Here is a 26,838-nt window from a genome sequence, read left to right on the forward strand (position 1 = left end):
AGTGTTCCAAGTAGAAAGTTTGGCGTGAATCCATCAAAGATTTGCTGAGATACGACACAACTTTCTGTTTGGCGGCTCTGCTGCCGATTTCGATTGGCTGTACCGGACAAACGGTTTTGAAAATTTAAAATAATTTTGATAGTTTGTGTGAGGATTGCATTGACTATAGCTTGTAGCTTGACTACAGGTAACTAGCAACTGCGGTGTACCTGGCTTCCTTTGCAGTGGCTTACAGTCTCGCTAAACAGAGAATCAGAGACATGACAAGCTTGTCGGCTTTGGCTGGATTCAAACCTCTGACGTTGCCGTTGCCAGGACACCAACTTATCCTAGTGAGCGATTCTCAGTGCTGCAAATCACAGTTCAGTTACTGGGTAAAAATATAAGCAGTTTTTCCTGTGGCAAGCGGTTGTCCGATTTGGCCCAAGTTTAAACAGCTGTAATTCAGTCCTATTTTTACATGTCAAGGTGATTGTGGTCTGAAGATAATCTGTCCCAAATTTGGTGAATATTTGATACATTTTGTAGGAGGAGTGAACAAAACGCTTTATTAATTCATTCAAAATGGCGGCATCAATTCGGCTGGTATCACATGTTAACTCAAGTTAACATGTGTCAGACACGGGATCGCCCCCCTAGAGGTTAGAGGACACATATCTACAAAGCACAATAAATCTGACTATTCTTGAGTATAGATCCCCTGAGAATGAAACATGATCATTACCATTATACTGTTAGACAGCTACTGTGGCATACCTGGTTTAAATAAACAGATAAACCAGTATCATGACATGCTTGATGACCGTGTCTGGGTTCGAACCTATGACCTTGCACTTCAGAGGAACCCGTCTTATCCCAGTGAGCTATTCTCACTGCAGGGAAATGCTGTGTTCAGTTACTGTATAAAAAAAGTAAGCAGTTTCTCCAGATTTGACCCAAGTATAAAAAGCTGTAATTCAGTCCTATTTTGACATGTCAAGGTGATTGTGGTCTGAAAATGATTTGATTACATGTCCATGAAAATAGGAGCAACGGCGAACGAGGAGTTTGTTTTTATGAAAATTCCAAATGGCCGACGCCCAAAATGGCAGACACGGGACAGTGTGATATATTTCGACTTAGTATGCCACATAGAATCAGAAGAGACCAATCTTGTGATTTATGCCAAATCTGTTCAGAAGTTATGATGCAAGAAATCCGCTGCACTGGCTAGATGTAGCATCACTATATCGACAAAGCACAATAAATCTGACTGAGTATAAATCCCCTGAGAATGAAACATTATCGTGACCATCATGATTATACTGCTCGACAGCTACTGTCGCATACCTGGCATCACTAAACAGATAAACCAGTATCATGACATGCTTGAGACTTTGGCTGGATTCGAACCTACGACCTTGCACTTCAAAGGAGCCCGTCTTATTCCAGTGAGCCATTTTCAGCGCTGGGAATTGCTGTGTACAGTTACTGTATACAAAAAGTAAGCCGTTTCTCCTGTGGCATGCGTGGTCAGATTTGGCCCAAATTGTTGCCCCAACAGCTGTAATTCAGTCCTATTTTGACATGTCAAGGTGATTGTGGTCTGAAGATATTCTGTGCCAAATCTGGTGAATATTGGATACATTGTGTAGGAGTAGGGAAAAAAGTTGCATTCATTCAAAATGGCGGCCTCATCAATTCGTCTGGTATCATGCGTTAACATGCGTCAGACACGGGATCTCCTAAGATATCACGAGACAAAGGAATCACTTAAATACGACAAACAAATCAACAGTTATTGGTCAAATCACAGTTTTGCCTATTGTAGCGCCCCCTAGAGCTCAAATGACCCTACCTTTTTCGGACCTCTTAACCCGTTAAGGAGTAGCGTCACACATATGTGATCGTTCGAAAGCGGGCCCCACAGAGTACCGTCACACGTGTGATTCTGAACATTCCAACCAACTATTTTCCGATAGACAAAAACTATATGACAAACGCTATAGTATGGCTTCAAAATTTACAATTAGGAGGCTAACAAGTAACACTAGCAGGTAGTAGCATTGCTACGAGTATTATGCTAGGTTGCTAGGTAACGGAAGCTAAATAAAACTAGCTAGCTTACGTTTTGGAAAAATAACTCACTCTGGTGGAAGCGTCGGTAATATTTAGAACTCACTCCTTAAAAGGTTAATAACAGGGTCTTGAATCCATACACCAAGTTTGGAGTCAATGCATCAAAGATTCACTAAGATATGACCTCACTTCCCTTTTTCCGGATCAGTTGCTGAATTTGATTGGCTGTAACTAACAAACGGTTGCGAAAATCAAAGCTCCAGGGGATAACTTTTGTGAGGCTGGGTCTGAAGATCATCTGTGGCAATTTTGAAGAAGATTCGACAAGAATTGTAGGAGGAGTAGCAAAAAAACGTTTCTCCTTAACATTCAAAATGGCGGAGAATCTATATGACTGGGTATGACGTCATAGAGTGCGTTGAACTTGTCTTGATCCAGGGAATCCAATGATACCTCATTTTGGAAAATGCGGCATATGGTTCAAAGGTAACGTGTGTAAACACACCAACTTTGACCCATTGGTGGCGCTACAGGGTTGGAATGGGAGACATGAAACTTGGTGAAAGTGATGAGGGGACAGGTCCCAAAGAGTGTGCCAAATTTCACAACTTCTGACCATGTGGTTCTAGGGGCTGCCATAGACTCCCATGGCAGAAGTATAATAATAATAATAAATATAGCTGCAAGCAGCAATGAGGTGGCCAAGCAGTCGAATGACCCATAAAACATGTTGTACATCCTCAGAAGAGGGTTACGAGTACACGCAACAAGTTTGGTGCGAATCCATCAAAGATTTGCTGAGATACGACCCAACTTCCTGTTTGCTGGCTTAACAGCACATTTTGATTGGCCGTACCGGGCAAACGGTTTTGAAAATCCAAAAAACATATGATGGCTTTTGTGAGGCTTGGTCTGAAGATGATCTCTGCCAAATTTGGTGAAGATTGGAAAACATTTGTAGGAGGAGTACAGAAAAAACGTTTTTTCAGTAATTCAAAATGGCGGCCGCATCAATTCGGCTGTTATCACAAGTTATCATGTGTCACACACGGGATGTCCCAAGATATCATGAGACAAAGGAATCACTTAATAAAGGCAAACGAATCAACAGTTATTGGCCAAAACACATTTTTGCATCCTGCGGCCACGCCCAGTGATCACATGACACCAAATTGTTTGGACATCCTCAGATGAGGGTTCCGAGTCATCATACCAAGTTTGGTGTTGATTTCTCAAGGATTGGCTGAGATATGACCCAACTTCCTGTTTGGTGTCTTTGCTGCCGATTTTGATTGGCTGTACCGGACAAACGGTTTTGAAAATCAAAAATCTTTGGATAACTTCTGTGAGGGTTGCTCTGACGATGATGTGTGCCAATTCTGGGGAAGATTAAAGAAACATTGTAGGAGGAGTAGGCATTCAAAGGTTTTCGATAAAACCGGAAATGGCGGAAAATCTATGTAACCGGAAATTGACGTCATAGGGTGTGTTGAACTCGTCTTGACCCAGGGAATCCAATGGTACCTCATTTTTGAAAATCGGTCATACGGTTCAAAAGTTACGTGTGTAAACACAAGTCCAACTTTGACCCGTTGGTGGCGCTAGAGTGCTCCAATGGGAGACATGAAACTTGGTGAATATAAAGAGGGGACTGTGCTTAATGAGTGTGCCAAATTTCACAACTTTTTACCATACGGTTCTAGGGGCTGCCATAGACTCCAATGGCAGAAGAAGTGTAATAAATAAATATAGCTGCAAGCAGCAATGAGGTGGCCAAGCAGTCGAATGACCCATAAAACATGTTGTACATCCTCAGAAGAGGGTTACGAGTACACGCAACAAGTTTGGTGCGAATCCATCAAAGATTTGCTGAGATACGACCCAACTTCCTGTTTGCTGGCTTAACAGCACATTTTGATTGGCCGTACCGGGCAAACGGTTTTGAAAATCCAAAAAACATATGATGGCTTTTGTGAGGCTTGGTCTGAAGATGATCTCTGCCAAATTTGGTGAAGATTGGAAAACATTTGTAGGAGGAGTACATAAAATACGTTTTTTCAGTAATTCAAAATGGCGGCCACATCAATTCGGCTGTTATCACAAGTTATCATGTGTCACACACGGGATGTCCCAAGATATCATGAGACAAAGGAATCACTTAATAATGGCAAACGAATCAACAGTTATTGGCCAAAACACATTTTTGCATCCTGCGGCCACGCCCAGTGATCACATGACACCAAATTGTTTGGACATCCTCAGATGAGGGTTCCGAGTCATCATACCAAGTTTGGTGTTGATTTCTCAAGGATTGGCTGAGATATGACCCAACTTCCTGTTTGGTGTCTTTGCTGCCGATTTTGATTGGCTGTACCGGACAAACGGTTTTGAAAATCAAAAATCTTTGGATAACTTCTGTGAGGGTTGCTCTGACGATGATGTGTGCCAATTCTGGGGAAGATTAAAGAAAAATTGTAGGAGGAGTAGGCTTTCAAAGGTTTTCGATAAAACCGGAAATGGCGGAAAATCTATATAACCGGAAATTGACGTCATAGGGTGTGTTGAACTCGTCTTGACCCAGGGAATCCAATGGTACCTCATTTTTGAAAATCGGTCATACGGTTCAAAAGTTACGTGTGTAAACACAAGTCCAACTTTGACCCGTTGGTGGCGCTAGAGTGCTCCAATGGGAGACATGAAACTTGGTGAATATAAAGAGGGGACTGTGCTTAATGAGTGTGCCAAATTTCACAACTTTTTACCATACGGTTCTAGGGGCTGCCATAGACTCCAATGGCAGAAGAAGTGTAATAAATAAATATAGCTGCAAGCAGCAATGAGGTGGCCAAGCAGTCGAATGACCCATAAAACATGTTGTACATCCTCAGAAGAGGGTTACGAGTACACGCAACAAGTTTGGTGCGAATCCATCAAAGATTTGCTGAGATACGACCCAACTTCCTGTTTGCTGGCTTAACAGCACATTTTGATTGGCCGTACCGGGCAAACGGTTTTGAAAATCCAAAAAACATATGATGGCTTTTGTGAGGCTTGGTCTGAAGATGATCTCTGCCAAATTTGGTGAAGATTGGAAAACATTTGTAGGAGGAGTACAGAAAATACGTTTTTTCAGTAATTCAAAATGGCGGCCACATCAATTCGGCTGTTATCACAAGTTATCATGTGTCACACACGGGATGTCCCAAGATATCATGAGACAAAGGAATCACTTAATAATGGCAAACGAATCAACAGTTATTGGCCCAAACACATTTTTGCATCCTGCGGCCACGCCCAGTGATCACATGACACCAAATTGTTTGGACATCCTCAGATGAGGGTTCCGAGTCATCATACCAAGTTTGGTGTTGATTTCTCAAGGATTGGCTGAGATATGACCCAACTTCCTGTTTGGTGTCTTTGCTGCCGATTTTGATTGGCTGTACCGGACAAACGGTTTTGAAAATCAAAAATCTTTGGATAACTTCTGTGAGGGTTGCTCTGACGATGATGTGTGCCAATTCTGGGGAAGATTAAAGAAAAATTGTAGGAGGAGTAGGCTTTCAAAGGTTTTCGATAAAACCGGAAATGGCGGAAAATCTATATAACCGGAAATTGACGTCATAGGGTGTGTTGAACTCGTCTTGACCCAGGGAATCCAATGGTACCTCATTTTTGAAAATCGGTCATACGGTTCAAAAGTTACGTGTGTAAACACAAGTCCAACTTTGACCCGTTGGTGGCGCTAGAGTGCTCCAATGGGAGACATGAAACTTGGTGAATATAAAGAGGGGACTGTGCTTAATGAGTGTGCCAAATTTCACAACTTTTTACCATACGGTTCTAGGGGCTGCCATAGACTCCAATGGCAGAAGAAGTGTAATAAATAAATATAGCTGCAAGCAGCAATGAGGTGGCCAAGCAGTCGAATGACCCATAAAACATGTTGTACATCCTCAGAAGAGGGTTACGAGTACACGCAACAAGTTTGGTGCGAATCCATCAAAGATTTGCTGAGATACGACCCAACTTCCTGTTTGCTGGCTTAACAGCACATTTTGATTGGCCGTACCGGGCAAACGGTTTTGAAAATCCAAAAAACATATGATGGCTTTTGTGAGGCTTGGTCTGAAGATGATCTCTGCCAAATTTGGTGAAGATTGGAAAACATTTGTAGGAGGAGTACAGAAAATACGTTTTTTCAGTAATTCAAAATGGCGGCCACATCAATTCGGCTGTTATCACAAGTTATCATGTGTCACACACGGGATGTCCCAAGATATCATGAGACAAAGGAATCACTTAATAATGGCAAACGAATCAACAGTTATTGGCCAAAACACATTTTTGCATCCTGCGGCCACGCCCAGTGATCACATGACACCAAATTGTTTGGACATCCTCAGATGAGGGTTCCGAGTCATCATACCAAGTTTGGTGTTGATTTCTCAAGGATTGGCTGAGATATGACCCAACTTCCTGTTTGGTGTCTTTGCTGCCGATTTTGATTGGCTGTACCGGACAAACGGTTTTGAAAATCAAAAATCTTTGGATAACTTCTGTGAGGGTTGCTCTGACGATGATGTGTGCCAATTCTGGGGAAGATTAAAGAAAAATTGTAGGAGGAGTAGGCTTTCAAAGGTTTTCGATAAAACCGGAAATGGCGGAAAATCTATATAACCGGAAATTGACGTCATAGGGTGTGTTGAACTCGTCTTGACCCAGGGAATCCAATGGTACCTCATTTTTGAAAATCGGTCATACGGTTCAAAAGTTACGTGTGTAAACACAAGTCCAACTTTGACCCGTTGGTGGCGCTAGAGTGCTCCAATGGGAGACATGAAACTTGGTGAATATAAAGAGGGGACTGTGCTTAATGAGTGTGCCAAATTTCACAACTTTTTACCATACGGTTCTAGGGGCTGCCATAGACTCCAATGGCAGAAGAAGTGTAATAAATAAATATAGCTGCAAGCAGCAATGAGGTGGCCAAGCAGTCGAATGACCCATAAAACATGTTGTACATCCTCAGAAGAGGGTTACGAGTACACGCAACAAGTTTGGTGCGAATCCATCAAAGATTTGCTGAGATACGACCCAACTTCCTGTTTGCTGGCTTAACAGCACATTTTGATTGGCCGTACCGGGCAAACGGTTTTGAAAATCCAAAAAACATATGATGGCTTTTGTGAGGCTTGGTCTGAAGATGATCTCTGCCAAATTTGGTGAAGATTGGAAAACATTTGTAGGAGGAGTACAGAAAATACGTTTTTTCAGTAATTCAAAATGGCGGCCACATCAATTCGGCTGTTATCACAAGTTATCATGTGTCACACACGGGATGTCCCAAGATATCATGAGACAAAGGAATCACTTAATAATGGCAAACGAATCAACAGTTATTGGCCCAAACACATTTTTGCATCCTGCGGCCACGCCCAGTGATCACATGACACCAAATTGTTTGGACATCCTCAGATGAGGGTTCCGAGTCATCATACCAAGTTTGGTGTTGATTTCTCAAGGATTGGCTGAGATATGACCCAACTTCCTGTTTGGTGTCTTTGCTGCCGATTTTGATTGGCTGTACCGGACAAACGGTTTTGAAAATCAAAAATCTTTGGATAACTTCTGTGAGGGTTGCTCTGACGATGATGTGTGCCAATTCTGGGGAAGATTAAAGAAAAATTGTAGGAGGAGTAGGCTTTCAAAGGTTTTCGATAAAACCGGAAATGGCGGAAAATCTATATAACCGGAAATTGACGTCATAGGGTGTGTTGAACTCGTCTTGACCCAGGGAATCCAATGGTACCTCATTTTTGAAAATCGGTCATACGGTTCAAAAGTTACGTGTGTAAACACAAGTCCAACTTTGACCCGTTGGTGGCGCTAGAGTGCTCCAATGGGAGACATGAAACTTGGTGAATATAAAGAGGGGACTGTGCTTAATGAGTGTGCCAAATTTCACAACTTTTTACCATACGGTTCTAGGGGCTGCCATAGACTCCAATGGCAGAAGAAGTGTAATAAATAAATATAGCTGCAAGCAGCAATGAGGTGGCCAAGCAGTCGAATGACCCATAAAACATGTTGTACATCCTCAGAAGAGGGTTACGAGTACACGCAACAAGTTTGGTGCGAATCCATCAAAGATTTGCTGAGATACGACCCAACTTCCTGTTTGCTGGCTTAACAGCACATTTTGATTGGCCGTACCGGGCAAACGGTTTTGAAAATCCAAAAAACATATGATGGCTTTTGTGAGGCTTGGTCTGAAGATGATCTCTGCCAAATTTGGTGAAGATTGGAAAACATTTGTAGGAGGAGTACAGAAAATACGTTTTTTCAGTAATTCAAAATGGCGGCCACATCAATTCGGCTGTTATCACAAGTTATCATGTGTCACACACGGGATGTCCCAAGATATCATGAGACAAAGGAATCACTTAATAATGGCAAACGAATCAACAGTTATTGGCCCAAACACATTTTTGCATCCTGCGGCCACGCCCAGTGATCACATGACACCAAATTGTTTGGACATCCTCAGATGAGGGTTCCGAGTCATCATACCAAGTTTGGTGTTGATTTCTCAAGGATTGGCTGAGATATGACCCAACTTCCTGTTTGGTGTCTTTGCTGCCGATTTTGATTGGCTGTACCGGACAAACGGTTTTGAAAATCAAAAATCTTTGGATAACTTCTGTGAGGGTTGCTCTGACGATGATGTGTGCCAATTCTGGGGAAGATTAAAGAAAAATTGTAGGAGGAGTAGGCTTTCAAAGGTTTTCGATAAAACCGGAAATGGCGGAAAATCTATATAACCGGAAATTGACGTCATAGGGTGTGTTGAACTCGTCTTGACCCAGGGAATCCAATGGTACCTCATTTTTGAAAATCGGTCATACGGTTCAAAAGTTACGTGTGTAAACACAAGTCCAACTTTGACCCGTTGGTGGCGCTAGAGTGCTCCAATGGGAGACATGAAACTTGGTGAATATAAAGAGGGGACTGTGCTTAATGAGTGTGCCAAATTTCACAACTTTTTACCATACGGTTCTAGGGGCTGCCATAGACTCCAATGGCAGAAGAAGTGTAATAAATAAATATAGCTGCAAGCAGCAATGAGGTGGCCAAGCAGTCGAATGACCCATAAAACATGTTGTACATCCTCAGAAGAGGGTTACGAGTACACGCAACAAGTTTGGTGCGAATCCATCAAAGATTTGCTGAGATACGACCCAACTTCCTGTTTGCTGGCTTAACAGCACATTTTGATTGGCCGTACCGGGCAAACGGTTTTGAAAATCCAAAAAACATATGATGGCTTTTGTGAGGCTTGGTCTGAAGATGATCTCTGCCAAATTTGGTGAAGATTGGAAAACATTTGTAGGAGGAGTACAGAAAATACGTTTTTTCAGTAATTCAAAATGGCGGCCACATCAATTCGGCTGTTATCACAAGTTATCATGTGTCACACACGGGATGTCCCAAGATATCATGAGACAAAGGAATCACTTAATAATGGCAAACGAATCAACAGTTATTGGCCAAAACACATTTTTGCATCCTGCGGCCACGCCCAGTGATCACATGACACCAAATTGTTTGGACATCCTCAGATGAGGGTTCCGAGTCATCATACCAAGTTTGGTGTTGATTTCTCAAGGATTGGCTGAGATATGACCCAACTTCCTGTTTGGTGTCTTTGCTGCCGATTTTGATTGGCTGTACCGGACAAACGGTTTTGAAAATCAAAAATCTTTGGATAACTTCTGTGAGGGTTGCTCTGACGATGATGTGTGCCAATTCTGGGGAAGATTAAAGAAAAATTGTAGGAGGAGTAGGCTTTCAAAGGTTTTCGATAAAACCGGAAATGGCGGAAAATCTATATAACCGGAAATTGACGTCATAGGGTGTGTTGAACTCGTCTTGACCCAGGGAATCCAATGGTACCTCATTTTTGAAAATCGGTCATACGGTTCAAAAGTTACGTGTGTAAACACAAGTCCAACTTTGACCCGTTGGTGGCGCTAGAGTGCTCCAATGGGAGACATGAAACTTGGTGAATATAAAGAGGGGACTGTGCTTAATGAGTGTGCCAAATTTCACAACTTTTTACCATACGGTTCTAGGGGCTGCCATAGACTCCAATGGCAGAAGAAGTGTAATAATAATAAGAAAAGGTAGAAACACTTAAGTGGCTTCGCAGCTTCGCGGCTTGGCCACCAAATATAGCTGCAAGCAGCAATGAGGTGGCCAAGCAATCGAATGACCCATAAAACATGTTGTACATCTTCAGAAGAGGGTTACGAGTACACGCAACAAGTTTGGTGCGAATCCATCAAAGATTTGCTGAGATACGACCCAACTTCCTGTTTGCTGGCTTAACAGCACATTTTGATTGGCCGTACCGGGCAAACGGTTTTGAAAATCCAAAAAACATATGATGGCTTTTGTGAGGCTTGGTCTGAAGATGATCTCTGCCAAATTTGGTGAAGATTGGAAAACATTTGTAGGAGGAGTACAGAAAATACGTTTTTTCAGTAATTCAAAATGGCGGCCACATCAATTCGGCTGTTATCACAAGTTATCATGTGTCACACACGGGATGTCCCAAGATATCATGAGACAAAGGAATCACTTAATAATGGCAAACGAATCAACAGTTATTGGCCAAAACACATTTTTGCATCCTGCGGCCACGCCCAGTGATCACATGACACCAAATTGTTTGGACATCCTCAGATGAGGGTTCCGAGTCATCATACCAAGTTTGGTGTTGATTTCTCAAGGATTGGCTGAGATATGACCCAACTTCCTGTTTGGTGTCTTTGCTGCCGATTTTGATTGGCTGTACCGGACAAACGGTTTTGAAAATCAAAAATCTTTGGATAACTTCTGTGAGGGTTGCTCTGACGATGATGTGTGCCAATTCTGGGGAAGATTAAAGAAAAATTGTAGGAGGAGTAGGCTTTCAAAGGTTTTCGATAAAACCGGAAATGGCGGAAAATCTATATAACCGGAAATTGACGTCATAGGGTGTGTTGAACTCGTCTTGACCCAGGGAATCCAATGGTACCTCATTTTTGAAAATCGGTCATACGGTTCAAAAGTTACGTGTGTAAACACAAGTCCAACTTTGACCCGTTGGTGGCGCTAGAGTGCTCCAATGGGAGACATGAAACTTGGTGAATATAAAGAGGGGACTGTGCTTAATGAGTGTGCCAAATTTCACAACTTTTTACCATACGGTTCTAGGGGCTGCCATAGACTCCAATGGCAGAAGAAGTGTAATAAATAAATATAGCTGCAAGCAGCAATGAGGTGGCCAAGCAGTCGAATGACCCATAAAACATGTTGTACATCCTCAGAAGAGGGTTACGAGTACACGCAACAAGTTTGGTGCGAATCCATCAAAGATTTGCTGAGATACGACCCAACTTCCTGTTTGCTGGCTTAACAGCACATTTTGATTGGCCGTACCGGGCAAACGGTTTTGAAAATCCAAAAAACATATGATGGCTTTTGTGAGGCTTGGTCTGAAGATGATCTCTGCCAAATTTGGTGAAGATTGGAAAACATTTGTAGGAGGAGTACAGAAAATACGTTTTTTCAGTAATTCAAAATGGCGGCCACATCAATTCGGCTGTTATCACAAGTTATCATGTGTCACACACGGGATGTCCCAAGATATCATGAGACAAAGGAATCACTTAATAATGGCAAACGAATCAACAGTTATTGGCCCAAACACATTTTTGCATCCTGCGGCCACGCCCAGTGATCACATGACACCAAATTGTTTGGACATCCTCAGATGAGGGTTCCGAGTCATCATACCAAGTTTGGTGTTGATTTCTCAAGGATTGGCTGAGATATGACCCAACTTCCTGTTTGGTGTCTTTGCTGCCGATTTTGATTGGCTGTACCGGACAAACGGTTTTGAAAATCAAAAATCTTTGGATAACTTCTGTGAGGGTTGCTCTGACGATGATGTGTGCCAATTCTGGGGAAGATTAAAGAAAAATTGTAGGAGGAGTAGGCTTTCAAAGGTTTTCGATAAAACCGGAAATGGCGGAAAATCTATATAACCGGAAATTGACGTCATAGGGTGTGTTGAACTCGTCTTGACCCAGGGAATCCAATGGTACCTCATTTTTGAAAATCGGTCATACGGTTCAAAAGTTACGTGTGTAAACACAAGTCCAACTTTGACCCGTTGGTGGCGCTAGAGTGCTCCAATGGGAGACATGAAACTTGGTGAATATAAAGAGGGGACTGTGCTTAATGAGTGTGCCAAATTTCACAACTTTTTACCATACGGTTCTAGGGGCTGCCATAGACTCCAATGGCAGAAGAAGTGTAATAAATAAATATAGCTGCAAGCAGCAATGAGGTGGCCAAGCAGTCGAATGACCCATAAAACATGTTGTACATCCTCAGAAGAGGGTTACGAGTACACGCAACAAGTTTGGTGCGAATCCATCAAAGATTTGCTGAGATACGACCCAACTTCCTGTTTGCTGGCTTAACGGCACATTTTGATTGGCTGTACCGGGCAAACGGTTTTGAAAACCAAAAAAACATATGATGGCTTTTGTGAGGCTTGGTCTGAAGATGATCTCTGCCAAATTTGGTGAAGATTGGAAAACATTTGTAGGAGGAGTACAGAAAAAACGTTTTTTCAGTAATTCAAAATGGCGGCCGCATCAATTCGGCTGTTATCACAAGTTATCATGTGTCACACACGGGATGTCCCAAGATATCATGAGACAAAGGAATCACTTAATAAAGGCAAACGAATCAACAGTTATTGGCCAAAACACATTTTTGCATCCTGCGGCCACGCCCAGTGATCACATGACACCAAATTGTTTGGACATCCTCAAACGTTTTTGAAAATTGAAAATTCATCTCGTTGCTTTTGTGAAACTGGGTCTAAAGATCATCTTTGCCAAATTTGGTAAACATTGGACAAAAATTGGGGCGTGCAAAAGGTTTTTACACTTTTCCATGAAATCCAAAATGGCGGCCACGTCCATTCGAATTTTATGAAAAGTTATTAATAGTCAGGCTTTATATCTCACAAGACATCAACAGACAAAGAAATTACTTTATTAAGGTAAACACTTCAACCGTTATTAGCCAAAACGCGTTTATGCTTCCGGCCACGCCCCCTTTTAGTCACATGACACAATCTTTGGAGGACATCCTCAGAATAAGGTTCCGAGGCGGCGTACCAAATTTAGTTTCACTGCCTCAAACAACTGCTGAGATATGACTTCACTTCCTGTTTGGCGGCTTTTCTGCTTATTTTGATTGGCTGTCACGGACAAACGGTTGTGGGTATCAAAATGCTCTACCATAACTTTTGTGCGGCTTGGTCTGAAGAGCATATCTGGTAATTTTGAAGAAGATTTGACAAAGATTGTAGGAGGAGTAGGCTTTTAAAGGTTTTTGATAAAACCGGAAATAGCGGAAAATCTATATAACCGGAAATTGACCCCATAGGGTGTGTTGAACTCGTCTTGGTCCAGGGAATCCAATGGTACCTCATTTTTGAAAATGGGTCATACGGTTCAAAAGTTGCGTGTGTAAACACAAGTCCAACTTTGACCCATTGGTGGCGCTAGAGTGCCCGAGTATGGGACATGAAACTTTGTGAATTGGACCAGGGGACTGTCCCCAATGAGTGTGCCAAATTTCACAACTTTCGACCAAGCGCTTCTAGGGCCTGCCATAGACACCCAGTCTTAAGAAGTATAATAATAATAATAATAATAAATATAGCTGCAAGCAGCAATGGAGGGGCCAAGCAGTCCAGAGCAGGACATGGCTTCCATAGCACTTGTGCAACAATTAAGTCACAACAACCTGTTGCACTCATGCAACACACCAAGTTTGGTTGAAATATATGTTTGCGTTCAAGAGTACTGAGAGTTCAAAGTTATTTTTATGGTATAACACTGCAAGCCTCCTCTGCTCCTCATGGGAACGATGGAACCCAAGTCTGGTGACAATCGCGCAAATGGTTGCTGAGATATGCTCTTGCGCCTCGTTTGGCGGCTTCGCCATCGCTTTTGATCGTCTCTACCGAACAAACGTTTTTGAAAATTAAAAATCCATCTGATTGTTTTTGTGAAACTGGGTCTAAAGATCATCTTTGCCAAATTTGGTAAACATTGGACAAAAATTGGGGCGTGCAAAAGGTTTTTACACTTTTCCATGAAATCCAAAATGGCGGCCACGTCCGTTCGAATTTTATGAAAAGTTATTAATAGTCAGGCTTGATATCTCACAAGACATCAAGAGACAAAGAAATTACTTTATTAAGGTACACACTTCAGTTATTAGCCAAAACACGTTTATGCTTCCGGCCACGCCCCCTTTTAGTCACATGACACAATCTTTGGAGGACATCCTCAGAATAAGGTTCCGAGGCGGCGTACCAAATTTAGTTTCACTGCCTCAAACAACTGCTGAGATATGACTTCACTTCCTGTTTGGTGGCTTTTCTGCTGATTTTGATTGGCTGTCACGGACAAACGGTTGTGGGGATCAAAATGCTCTACCATAACTTTTGTGCGGCTTGGTCTGAAGAGCATATCTGGTAATTTTGAAGAAGATTTGACAAAGATTGTAGGAGGAGTAGGCTTTCAAAGGTTTTTGATAAAACCGTAAATAGCGGAAAATCTATATAACCGGAAATTGACCCCATAGGGTGCGTTGAACTCGTCTTCGTCCAGGGAATCCAATGGTACCTCATTTTTGAAAATGGGTCATACGGTTCAAAAGTTGCGTGTGTAAACACAAGTCCAACTTTGACCCATTGGTGGCGCTAGAGTGCCCGAGTATGGGACATGCAATTTTGTGAATTGGACCAGGGGACTGTCCCCAATGAGTGTGCCAAATTTCACAACTTTCGACCAAGCGCTTCTAGGGCCTGCCATAGACACCCAGTCTTAAGAAGTATAATAATAATAATACTAACAATAACAATAGGTGCCTCGCAGCTTCGCTGCTTGGCCCCTAATAAGAAAAGGTAGAAACACTTAAGTGGCTTCGCCGCTTCGCGGCTTGGCCACCAATAATTATAAGAAAAGGTAGAAACACTTGAGGTGGCTGCGCCGCTTCGCGGCTTGGCCACCAATGATTGGCTGGACCTGATGTTAGTTTCCTCCAGGATCACAATGTCTCTTATTGAGAGAGTGACCAGTGAGAAATGCATCAATGTCCATATCAATGTCTATTCAGGAGCCTGATGACCCTTGGATAGAAACTATTGTCCAGTCTGCTTGTGCGAGACCGAATGCTACAGTAGCGCCAGCCGGAAGGCAACGGGATAAAGACACTGAAGGATGGGTGGTAACAGTCTCTTAGGAGGCATTGTGTGTGGTAGGTGTCTTGAAGGGCTGGGAGCTTCCTGCCAATGATGAAATCAGCAGACCAGACCACACTACGTAGGTCGTTGCGGTCCATGTCTGTGCAGCTCCCATACCCCACTGTGATGCAGCCAGTCAGAATGCTCTCTATAGTGCATCTGTAAAAGTTAGTGAGGATGACCGAGTCCATGCCAAACTTCTTCAATCTCCTCAAGAAGAGGCGTTACATTGCTGCACTGCTATACATTGCTGCATTCATCTTTCCCTCGATTCAGACTAGTCTTCCAATTTCTGCCTCTTGAAAAACATCCCACAGCATGATTCTGCCACCACCATGCTTCACTGTAGGGATAGTATTGGCCAGGTGATGAGCAGTGTCTGGTTTCCTCCAGACATGACTCTTGGCATTTCATCAGACCAGATAATTTAGTTTCTCATGGTCTGAGAGTCCTTCAGGTGCCTTTTTGCAAACTCCACGCAGACTGTCAGGTGCCTTTTACTGAGGCACTTCCATCTGGCCACTCTACCATACAGGCCTGATTGGTGTAGTGCTAGAGAGATGGTTGTCCTTCTGGAAGGTTTTCCTTTCTTCACAGAGCAACACCGGAGCTCTGTCAGAGTGACCATCAAGTTCTTGGTCACCTCCCTGACTATGGCCCTTCTCCCAGATCGCTCATTTTGGCTGGGTGGCTAACTCTAGGAAGAGTCTTGGTGGTTTCAAACTTCCTCCATTTACAGATGTGCTGTCACTGTGCTCATTGTGACCTTCAATGCTGCAGAAATTTTTCAGTACTCTTCCCAGATCTGTGCCTCGATACAATCCTGTCTCGGAGGTCTACAGACAATTTCTTGGACAATTCCTTGGACTATAGACAAGTGTGTGCCTTCCTAAATCTTGTCAAATCAACTGAATTTACAACAGGTGGACTCCAATCAAGTTGCAGAAACATCTCAAGGATTGCACCTGAGCTCAAATTTGAGTGTCATGGCAAAGGCTGTTCAAGCATAAGGGTGTCCATATGTGCACTTGGCACCAGGACACCCGAGGTCTCAGTTTGATGATAGACTTTGTAGTTGTGTCATCGGATCTGAGGCCGAATGTCTTGGACACTCGGGTGAGGAGAGGGGCGGAGCTGTCAACTGATCACCACCTGGTGGTGAGTTGGCTACGATGGTGGGGGAAGACGCCGGTCAGGCCCGGTAGGCCCAAACGTAATGTGAGGGTCTGCTGGGAATGGCTGGCAGAATCCCCTGTCAGAAGGAGCTTCAACTCCCACCTCCGGGAGAGCTTCGATCATGTCTCGGGGGGGCCGGGGACATTGAGTCCGAATGGGCCATGTTCCGGGCCTCCATTGATGAGGCGGCTGACCGGAGCTGCGGACGCAAGGCAGTTGGTGCATGTCGCGGCGGTAACCCTCGGACCCGGTGGTGGACGCCGGAGGTGAGGGAAGCCGTCAAGCTGAAGAAGGAGGCCTATCGGACTTTATTGGCTCGTAGGACTCCAGAGGCAGCTGATGTGTACCGGCAGGCCAAGCGGAATGTGGCTTTGGCGGTCGCGGAGGCAAAAACCCGGGCGTGGGAGGAGTTTGATTTGGAAAAGGCGTTCGACCGTGTCCCTCACGGGCTCATGTGGGGGGTGCTCCGGGAGTACAGGGTAACGGATTCCCTGATCGGGGCTGTCCGGTCCCTGTACGACCGGTGCCAGAGCTTGGTCCGCATTGCCGGCAGTAAGTCGAACTTGTTCCCGGTGAGGGTTGGACTCCGCCAGGGCTGCCCTTCTGATTCTGTTCATAACTTATATGGACAGAATTTCTAGGCGAAGCCAGGGCGTTGAGGGGTTCCGGTATGGTGATCTCAGGATCGGGTCGCTGCTTTTTGCGGATGATGTGGTCTTGATGGCTTTATCGGGCCGTGACCTTCAGCTCTCACTGGAGAGGTTCGCAACCGAATGCGAAGCGGCTGGGATGGGAATCAGCACCTCCAAATCTGAGGCCATGGTTATCGACCGGAAAAGGGTGGAGTGCAATCTCCGGGTCGGGGAGGAGATCTTGACCCAAGCGGAGGAGTTCAAGTATCTCGGGGTCTTGTTCACGAGTGAGGGAAGAATGGAGCACGAGATCGACTGGCGGATCGGTGCGGCGTGGTGAAGAAGGAGCTGAGTCGAAAGGCGAGGCTCTCTATTTACCAGTCGATCTACGTTCCTACCCTCACCTATGGTCACGAACTATGGGTAGTGACCGAAAGAACGAGATCGCGAATACAAGCTTCCGAAATGAGTTCTCCGCAGGGTGTCCGGGCTCTCCCTTAGAGATAGGGTGAGAAGCTCGGTCATCCGGGAGGGGCTCAGAGTAGAACCGCTGCTCCTCCGCGTCGAGAAGGCCCAGTTGAGGTGGCTCGGGCATCTGATAAGGATGCCTCCTGGACGCCTCCCTGGTGAGGTGTTCTGGGCACGTCCCACTGGGAAGAGGCCCCGGGGAAGACCCAGGACACGCTGGAGGGACTATGTCTCTCGGCTGGCCTGGGAATGCCTCGGGGTCCCCCAGGAAGAGCTGGTGGAAGTGGCCGGGGAGAGGGAAGTCTGGGCCTCCCTGCTTAGGTTGCTGCCCCCGCAACCCGACCCCCGGAAAAGCGGCAGACGATGGATGGATGGATGGCAAAGGCTGTGAATACTTATGTACATGTGATCCTTTTTAATAGATTTTCAACACAAAAAAAAGTTTTCACGTTATCATTATGGGTATTATGTGTAGAATTGTAAGTTATGTTTTGGGGGTAAAGTGAAACGATGTGAATACTTTCCCGATGCACTGTATGTAATATTAGGGGGTTTAATGTGGCGAACAGGGCTTGACATTAGCACTCGCCCACACACGGTGGCCGAAATTGTTTAACATGCCAAATTCTACCCGCATTTGGCGTGTTAAACAATTTCGGCCACCGTGTGTTCGTTACTAGGCAACATAGATGCGCGAACACACAGAACAGTCTCGGCCACTGTACGTTCGGTAAGCAACATAGACACACGAACACACGTGACGGAGAAGGTTAGTTGGAGGAAAGCTCGAACATTTTTTATATTTACTCCAGAAAGGCTAAAACATTTGGTAATATAGCCCATTTTTGGCTAAATTATAATTGATGCAGTCAAAAACTCTACAACTGCTTTGCAACCAGAAAGGTTTGGCTCAGTTTGGCTGGCTTAGGCCTACGTTATATGAAACTAAGGGAAATGTTAGAGGGTATGGGAAGGACTGAAGATGTATTTCTTCAGTTTATTTCAAATTATACTTTATTAATGTCTTTCTAGTTACATTAAGACTAAATTTATGCTCTGGATATTATTTCTGTAATGTTTCATATCCGGTCAAAACATGGGCCTACATTAAATTTCACTCCAAGCTTTTGATAAAACTTGAGTACCCTGTCTAAATAATAAACTCATTGCAAGGCAAGGATGTGGTGGCACATATCATGTGTTGGAAAACCCGGAGGGCAAACACCAACACAAGAGAAAAACTGGTGATGAAACCGAAAATGAAGAGACAAAGAAAAGTCTTTTCAACGAAAATTGTTGAGTGGCTAGTAACTTTGGAAAACCACTAGCCACAGTGGCTGGTGAGCACAAATGTTAATGTCAAGCGCTGGTGGCGAAGAAAAGACAAAATCCGGAGCTGCTGCTATTTCAGGCTGCCAAGATGGTGATGTCACTGTAACCCCAGATGGATGGATCTTAAATCTAGGCCTACACAAGCACACAATGTTTCACGGCAGACAAGGCTACTTTGTTTTATTGCCATCAGGCATGTCCTCCACGATAAACGAGTCTATTCGATTTCCATTGTTGATTGTCGTACCAGCATCTACACCTTTGTTAATAGCAGTGGCAATTAATCATTTGTTTAATGTTTAGTAATAATTAGTATCTACCATTGTATGGAGGATTATAGGGGCCAAAACTAACTAACTAACTAACTAATTAAATAATTGAATGGTTAAATACTTAAATAAATAAATAATTATATAATACAAAGCTTAAATAAATGACTAATTATATAATGTAATGCCTAATTGAAATACAAAATGTATAAATTACAAAATATTAATGTTACATGTATTTGTGTGTATATAGATTAACGTTTTCATGTGTTCACATTTATTTATTTATAGTTTCATTTATCCACGGTGTAACTTGTTGCAGCAACATAAATCTGTCGTCCCCCCTCAAAAGTCAGGGGGCGGGTTAAAGCCTCTGATTGGTGAATGAACAGTATTACACACCAGGCAGGCTCAACCATCGATCAAGCTCTCTTCAATCCAGAGGGATCCTCTATAGTCTCACTCTGCAGCCTCAATAGGGGTGTGCGATACTGCAAAATGTAGTATTGATCCGATACCAAGTAAATACAGGGCCAGTATTGCCAATACCGATACTTTTTTCTTAGAAAAGCAGTTTATCTACTTTCGTCTCGGGGAAAGCAATGCCTCATAATTTATGAAGTGAATGTATCATCAATATGAAAATTTGAATGAAAATTTAAAATTAGAATTTTCGTGATCATTGAATGATTTTGTGATTTTTCCTTCGATTAATTGTTCATGATTATGATCATAATAAAACACATTAAAAAATACTGTTAGTATAGTGTGCTGTTGAGTCGTGTTACTGCACGTGCACGCCGGCACCGAGGAGCGGTGTTTGCACAACCACTATGATGTAAAGGGAGTTGTGTACTGAATGTAGATAAGATAAATTGAAACTTAAGCATCGATCTCATCACGCCAGTATCAATCAATACTGATACCAACGTTGGTATCGATACTATCGATAGCCTACTTTAGATCGATTCGCCCACCCCTATGCTGTACCATCTCGCCGAGGATCGTGAACATTTTCATTGATGTCCGTGTCAGTCAGGGCCGATATCATTGCTATAAATTCAGCAAAGCTCTCAATATGATGTAAAAAAAAAGTGAATTGGCAGTTGCCATCTCTTCAGCTACAGCCAACATTTCGACCACTGTAGCATGCAATATTTCAATCATTGAATCCGCATTAGGTGCTTCCATCTTGAATTAGTCAAAAGCAGTCAATTCAAGTTGAACCACCAACCAGAGGCTTTAACCCGCCCCCTGACTTGGTGACGGGTGACGACTGATTTATTTTGCTGCAGCAAATTACACTGTGGATAAATGAGTCTAAATAAATAAACAACATATGAAAGCGTTAATCTATTTATATACACACAAGTACATGTAACATGTATATGTTTAGTGTCTCATTTTATTAATTTTATTATATAATAATTTATTTATTCTAGTATTTAGCCATTCAATTATTTATGTATTTATTTATTTCGTTTTGGCCCCTATAATCCTCCATACCATTGTAGCAACCTTACAATAAATAAACACCATGCATCTTTGTTTATGGGTGGTGGTTGATCACGACCCCAAACAGACAAAAAGCCCTAAACAAGCCTACTTTGTTAACAAAGTATATCTCAATAACCTAATTCGGAACACTGAGTTGTTCATTGTAAAGAGGTATAGCAACTCAATGGAAGAAAACGTCAAATCAAATACAAAGAATGTGAAATGGAAACTGAAATAGGGTCAGAAGAGTGGCTTGTTTGGTGGCCTGAGTAGTGGGGTCACAGACAAGGCTAACGCAGCTTAAATGATGGTTGCAGCAAATACTATAGATCAGTGTTTCCAACACGTACAGTAATTTGTGGCGGTGCACCACAGAATCAACACTGACCGCAAGACAGACGGCGATAACAGCGAGCCTTCAACATTTTTACCGTAGCTAAAAGTCTAGGAAAGTTGAGGCTACTTTTCGCTAGGTACCTACGAACATGTCTTAATCTGCTAGACAAGTGGGTTCCTCTTCATTATTTTGGTGAGCAGTATCACGAGCCCTACTTACCCGGCGTCATGGAGCCGACCAGCTAAACAGTTATTTGGCACTAGCGTTGCTACCTGCATATATGGGTAACCCCTCCTTTTACAGTCCCTTAAGTACTAGGTGTTTACGTAGAAAATAAAGGGTATGTTTTGTGTATTATTGGGTATTACCGATTGGTACCAAGGTGGTAGATACAGAGATAATACAGTACAGGAGATACATATGGTAAATTATAATGCGCTATATTTGGTAAATGCCACTGCTACTAAGTAGGTAAAGACGGCCAAGCTCCAGCAGAATTACTAAGAAAAAGCTCTACTATTACCCTGCAGTTACCTAAGGTTTATGTCGGTAACAGTCCACGTCTAATTAGAATATAAGATAGTACTTTCCAATAAAATACCTTTTAAGATACATTTATCGATGATGAACATACTCATTTACTTGGCTGGTAACAACCTCCGTGGGAAGAGTTTTCTTCTACTATCATGGTAAATCTTCTTGGATACTGGGTAAGTTCTTGCGCATGTTTGGATTATTTACTCAGTAAGTAAGCTAAAACTGTACTGTAAAATGAAGCTGTGTTTGTTTCCATGGTGTTACCAGGCTCTTACCATATCCTTTGTAACCGAATATTACTTTGTCAACGTTACCCTTATTATGAACTTGTTATATACGTTCCACAGTGATAGGTAACACATGGCTATTGACTCAGTAAGTAAGCTGAAACTGTACTGTAAAAGGAAGCTGTGTTTGTTTCGATGGTGTTACCAGGCTCTTACCATGTCCTTTTCAACTAGGCGTGTAACAATATATCGTGGTACAATGCATTGCGGTACAAAAATGTAACAATATGTATCGTGGAGTCATGACGATATTTTTTCTATATGACATTCGTTTTATCCTATTGGTTGAGCTACCTATCTTGCACCTGCGTCTCGCGTACACACAGCATTGAGCATTCGAAGCTTGAACTGGGCAGTAGCCTAGCAGGGCAAAATGAGCTCGACTGATATAGAACAGTGGTTCTCAAACTGTGGTACGCGTGCCCCCTTCTAGTGATACGCGGAGGAATCTCAGAAATATTTAAATACTTTAACCATGATATCATTGAAATGTGATTTTAAATAAGTTTTGCCTTCCCTATAATATTTTAGCTTCGAAACAAAGATAAATGTTGGCATGCGCTAGGACCAAACTGTTCCCGGGTTCCTATAACAGTACTATACCACAGTGACTGGACATAATGTAGCTATGTTAGCCTGCTGTTGCTACATAGGCTATTACTTTGCTTTGATTCATGTACAGTAAAGTAGCATGATTATACGTCAATATAATTCAAGGTAGCGCGACATGATGCAAACGTTACAAGCTGATGCTGCACATTATTCAAGACACAAGTGGATATATATTTATTTTTTTACTATTCACAGGGCATTTGTCATTATCTCCATTACTTCAAAAAGTCACGTGAAAGTGTAAGGGCTTTCCTCTCCTTCACTCGCAGTCCACCGGCGTGCAAATACAAACAATGACGTTATGGTGGCAAAATAAATTAACACAGAACTGGATGATATCGCAATTTAACTTTACTGATGATGGGCTTATCATATTGATGCAGCCACAAAAAAAGAAGCTTATTTAGCTTCTTTCTCCAGAGGGGCAGATCAGCCAATCAGAGCAAACAGGCTGTTGCCCGGGCAACACTAGCCTGTACCTGTGCACATCCCTGAGGGTAGGCTTACTACTGTAACGTCGGTCATAATGGTGGTACTTGGAGTCAAATATTTTCTGAGGTGGTACGGGGTGTAAAAAGTTTGAGAACCACTGTTGTACACAAACATTGTTACTTAACATACAGAAGTTCAAATAAAAATATTTGCACATTCTTGAAGTTGATTTAGAATTATTATTTTTTTCTTTCTGGGGGTTCAATGTATCTAGATACGTATAGTATCGCCAGTATCGGGATACGTATCGAATTATGAGCTGAGTGTATCGTTACACCCCTATTTTCAACTGTTCATTCCCTTGTCTATGCAATAAACACAAACTTGGATTATGTTACTAAGAAAAACATGACACTTCACTATGTAAATTGTAACATTATTTTAAAGGAAAGCTCTGTTTCCATGGCATGACATGAACAAATACAAAGGTTAAATCACAATTTCCCCATTGATGGCAGTCAAAGCTATTGTGTTCTTGTCGATATTTAGTTTTCGGCAGCTGAGGGTCATGCTCCTGGTGCGCCAAACACGATAGCGGTGGACAACATCCTCTGGAGTCTCTGAACAACAAGACAGATCATAAAATGAAAATATACATTAGTACTACATCATAATCACACAATCATATAAAGTTAAAAGAATGATCTAGCTAACTACAGTACATTTTGCGCTAAAGAAAATGTGGTTTAATGTTATTTCACGTTAGCAACGTGGACGAGCAACCAGGCAATGGCGACTTCCAACATAGAGCTAAATATTGTTGTAATGCTACTTGTGCTAGCTAACTAGCACTAGAGCTAGCTGTCTAGCAATGTGCTACCATTAGCTATAGCCTAACTTTATTATCAAAATACATTTGATTAGCACAAAATCAAAATACAATAATTTAATATGCATTGCTATATTTTAGCTTGACAAACAAATGATGTAATTAGGCGACATTATTATTTTGTGACTTACCTAGCTAGTAATGCAAGACTGCTGCTGGAGTTAGCTCATGCACCGTTAAACGGAATCAACCAACTGTCATTTTAATCTCACGATGCGCGATATCTGCGTCCAAAGTTTTGCTCGCGAAGTTCCTGAGTGCTAATACAACTTAATCTAATTTAAGATCTGTTTTAGTGGTATGGCATTTACACAAATATTACTTCAGAGGACGGATCAAGGTGGTAAACGCTTAATAAGAAGGCTCCAGAGGGAGAAGCTGCTGGCAAGGAAAAAACATGCCCAGTGTGTGCAACGACTTCTAAAGAACCAACACGACCACAGCATCCTTAGCTACCACACAGGATACACTCAGATCAATGTGCCAATCAATGTTTTATGTTACAGGAGCTGTAGAAAGACAAACCATAGGGGCCAAACTCATACTCATATGTGTTCTATGGTACGTAGTTATTTGAATTTTGAGTTTTTAGATTTTATATGGAAGTTTGTATAGATTTAACCTTTGTATTTGTTCATGTTATGCCATGGAAACAGTGCTTTAATTAAAAATTATGTTACAATTTACATAGTGAAGTGTCATGTTTTTCTTAGTAACATAATCCAAGTTTGTGTTTATTGCATGGGCAAGGGAATGAACAGTTGAAAAGGATATGGTAAGAGCCTGGTAACACCACGGAAACAAGCACAGCTTCCTTTTACAGTACAGTTTCATCTTACTTACTGAGTAAATAGCCATATGTTACCTAGTATCACTGTGGAACGTATATTACAAGTTCATAATAAGGGTAACGTTGACAAAGTAATATTCGGTTACAAAGGATATGGTAAGAGCCTGGTAACACCATGGAAACAAACACAGCTTCCTTTTACAGTACAGTTTTATCTTACTTACTGAGTAAATAATCCAAACATACTTACCCAGTATCCAAGAAGATTTACCATGATAGTAGAGGAAAACTCTTCCCGCAGAGGTTGTTACCAGCCAAGTAAATGAGTATGGCCATCATCGATAAATGAATCTGAAAAGGTATTTTATTGGAAAGTACTATCTTATATTCTAATTAGACGTGGACTGTTACCGACATAAACCTTAGGTAACTGCATGGTAGTAGTAAAGCTTTTTCTTAGTAATTCTGCTGGAGCTTGGCCGTCTTTACCTACTTAGTAGCAGTGGCATTTACCCAATAGCACATTATAATTTACCATATGTATCTCCTGTAGTTACCAACTTACTACCAGCGGTATTTAAATAGTAATATTTATAAGTTTCCAGGTAAATACCAAGTTTTGTTTTCTGTCTTTACCTAATTATTACCAGTGAAAATTACCAAGTAATAACCAGCAGGTTAGTATTTAGTTAATGGGTAAATACTTCGAATTATCTCTGTATTTACCACCTTGGTACCAATCGGTAATACCCAATAATACGCAAAACATACCCTTTATTTTCTACATAAATACCTAGTACTTAAGGGGTAAATACTTTGAATTATCTCTTTATTTACCACCTTGGTACCAATTGGTAATACCCAATAATACGCAAAACATACCCTTTATTTTCTACGTAAATACCTAGTACTTAAGGGACTGTAAAAAGATGGGTTACCCATATGGGCACAGTGGCGGCCGGGACTTTGCAGAGGCCCCCCCGCAAAGTCGGAGCTCGAGGCCCCTCCCCTAAATCCACTCAAAATGTATCTCCATCCTATCTTATACATTGCTGTCTACCTTTACATAAAGCCTATATCCAATGTGAGAGAGAAATAAAAATGTTTTAAAACAGCAGCCTATTTGTGTGGCGTCCTGCGGAAACCCATCAGATGTCGCGGCCGCTCATTGTTGGCTATAAGCCATAAAAGATCGAAAATCGTTTTCTGTCAACATTGAGATTTTAGATGTTTTCTATAGTTAACACCCTAACCTTCATTGTAATCTACAAAAAGTAGACTTATGAAAAACTGTTAATTGGACACGGTTTTTGGGCATGTCAACTAGCAAGATTTCCAAGCCATTTCAAATCAAATGCTCAGTTTGCCTGCTCTTTTGAGTGCTGCAGTAGCCCTAAACAACTGATTAATTAAGTCAGGCTGTTAAACTTCAAAATAACTTGCTGAGAAGTTATTAATGTAGCCTATACTTAAACTGACATTTACATTCACAACATGATTACGAACAAAAGGATTTCCTTTCCATATTCGCCACAGAATTAGAATGAAACGGAGTGGAATCTTTGAATGCAATTTTCTCCATTATCACTTTTTGACACAGATCAACTTTAAAATTATGTAACTTCAGTTGTGATAAAGATATGAGTGATTTAAACAGATTTGTATTCAGGAGAGTTTTTAGTTTTCCAAATATGTATAATACCAAGAAAGACCCAAATGTTCACGATGTGAAGGGTTTCCTGCAGGCTGCCACACATTTGTCATTGTTCAAAACCAAAGACAGCGCTAGCCTTCTGATAGTTCAGCACCAAGGATAGCATCGCTACTATGAAATAACACACAATCAATGGAGGAAAGGAAAAGTAGTCTGAGTCTTGAAGGAATGCGATGGATTTCGCTGTGGCAGCAATTAAACATTTTACCACACGAAGGCAATGTTTGAAAAAAAAACTCCACAGGCCTACTCAGTTACCCGCGAGATTCCATGTATTTCAAAAGTAAACATGAATAGGTCACGGCGAAGTGTAGCGTGGGACCATTTTGACTTAAAAAATGACTTTGTTCACTGCCAACACTGCAAAGCTGAGTATAAATACAACTCCTCCACGACTCAAATGATGTACCCTTAAAAAACGTAC

The 26,838-nt window shown here is 42.1% G+C and overlaps 1 protein-coding gene across 2 annotated transcripts in view; it reads right to left on the minus strand.

Annotated features, from left to right (window-relative positions):
- The window catches only part of LOC134018342 (1,4-alpha-glucan-branching enzyme-like), a 177,778-nt gene that overhangs the window by 80,749 nt on the left and 70,191 nt on the right, over positions 1-26,838 (minus strand). The gene's annotated exons all lie outside the window — the stretch shown is intronic.

This window comes from Osmerus eperlanus, chromosome 4 (assembly GCF_963692335.1).
Source record: "Osmerus eperlanus chromosome 4, fOsmEpe2.1, whole genome shotgun sequence".
In the NCBI taxonomy this organism is placed as follows: domain Eukaryota; kingdom Metazoa; phylum Chordata; class Actinopteri; order Osmeriformes; family Osmeridae; genus Osmerus; species Osmerus eperlanus.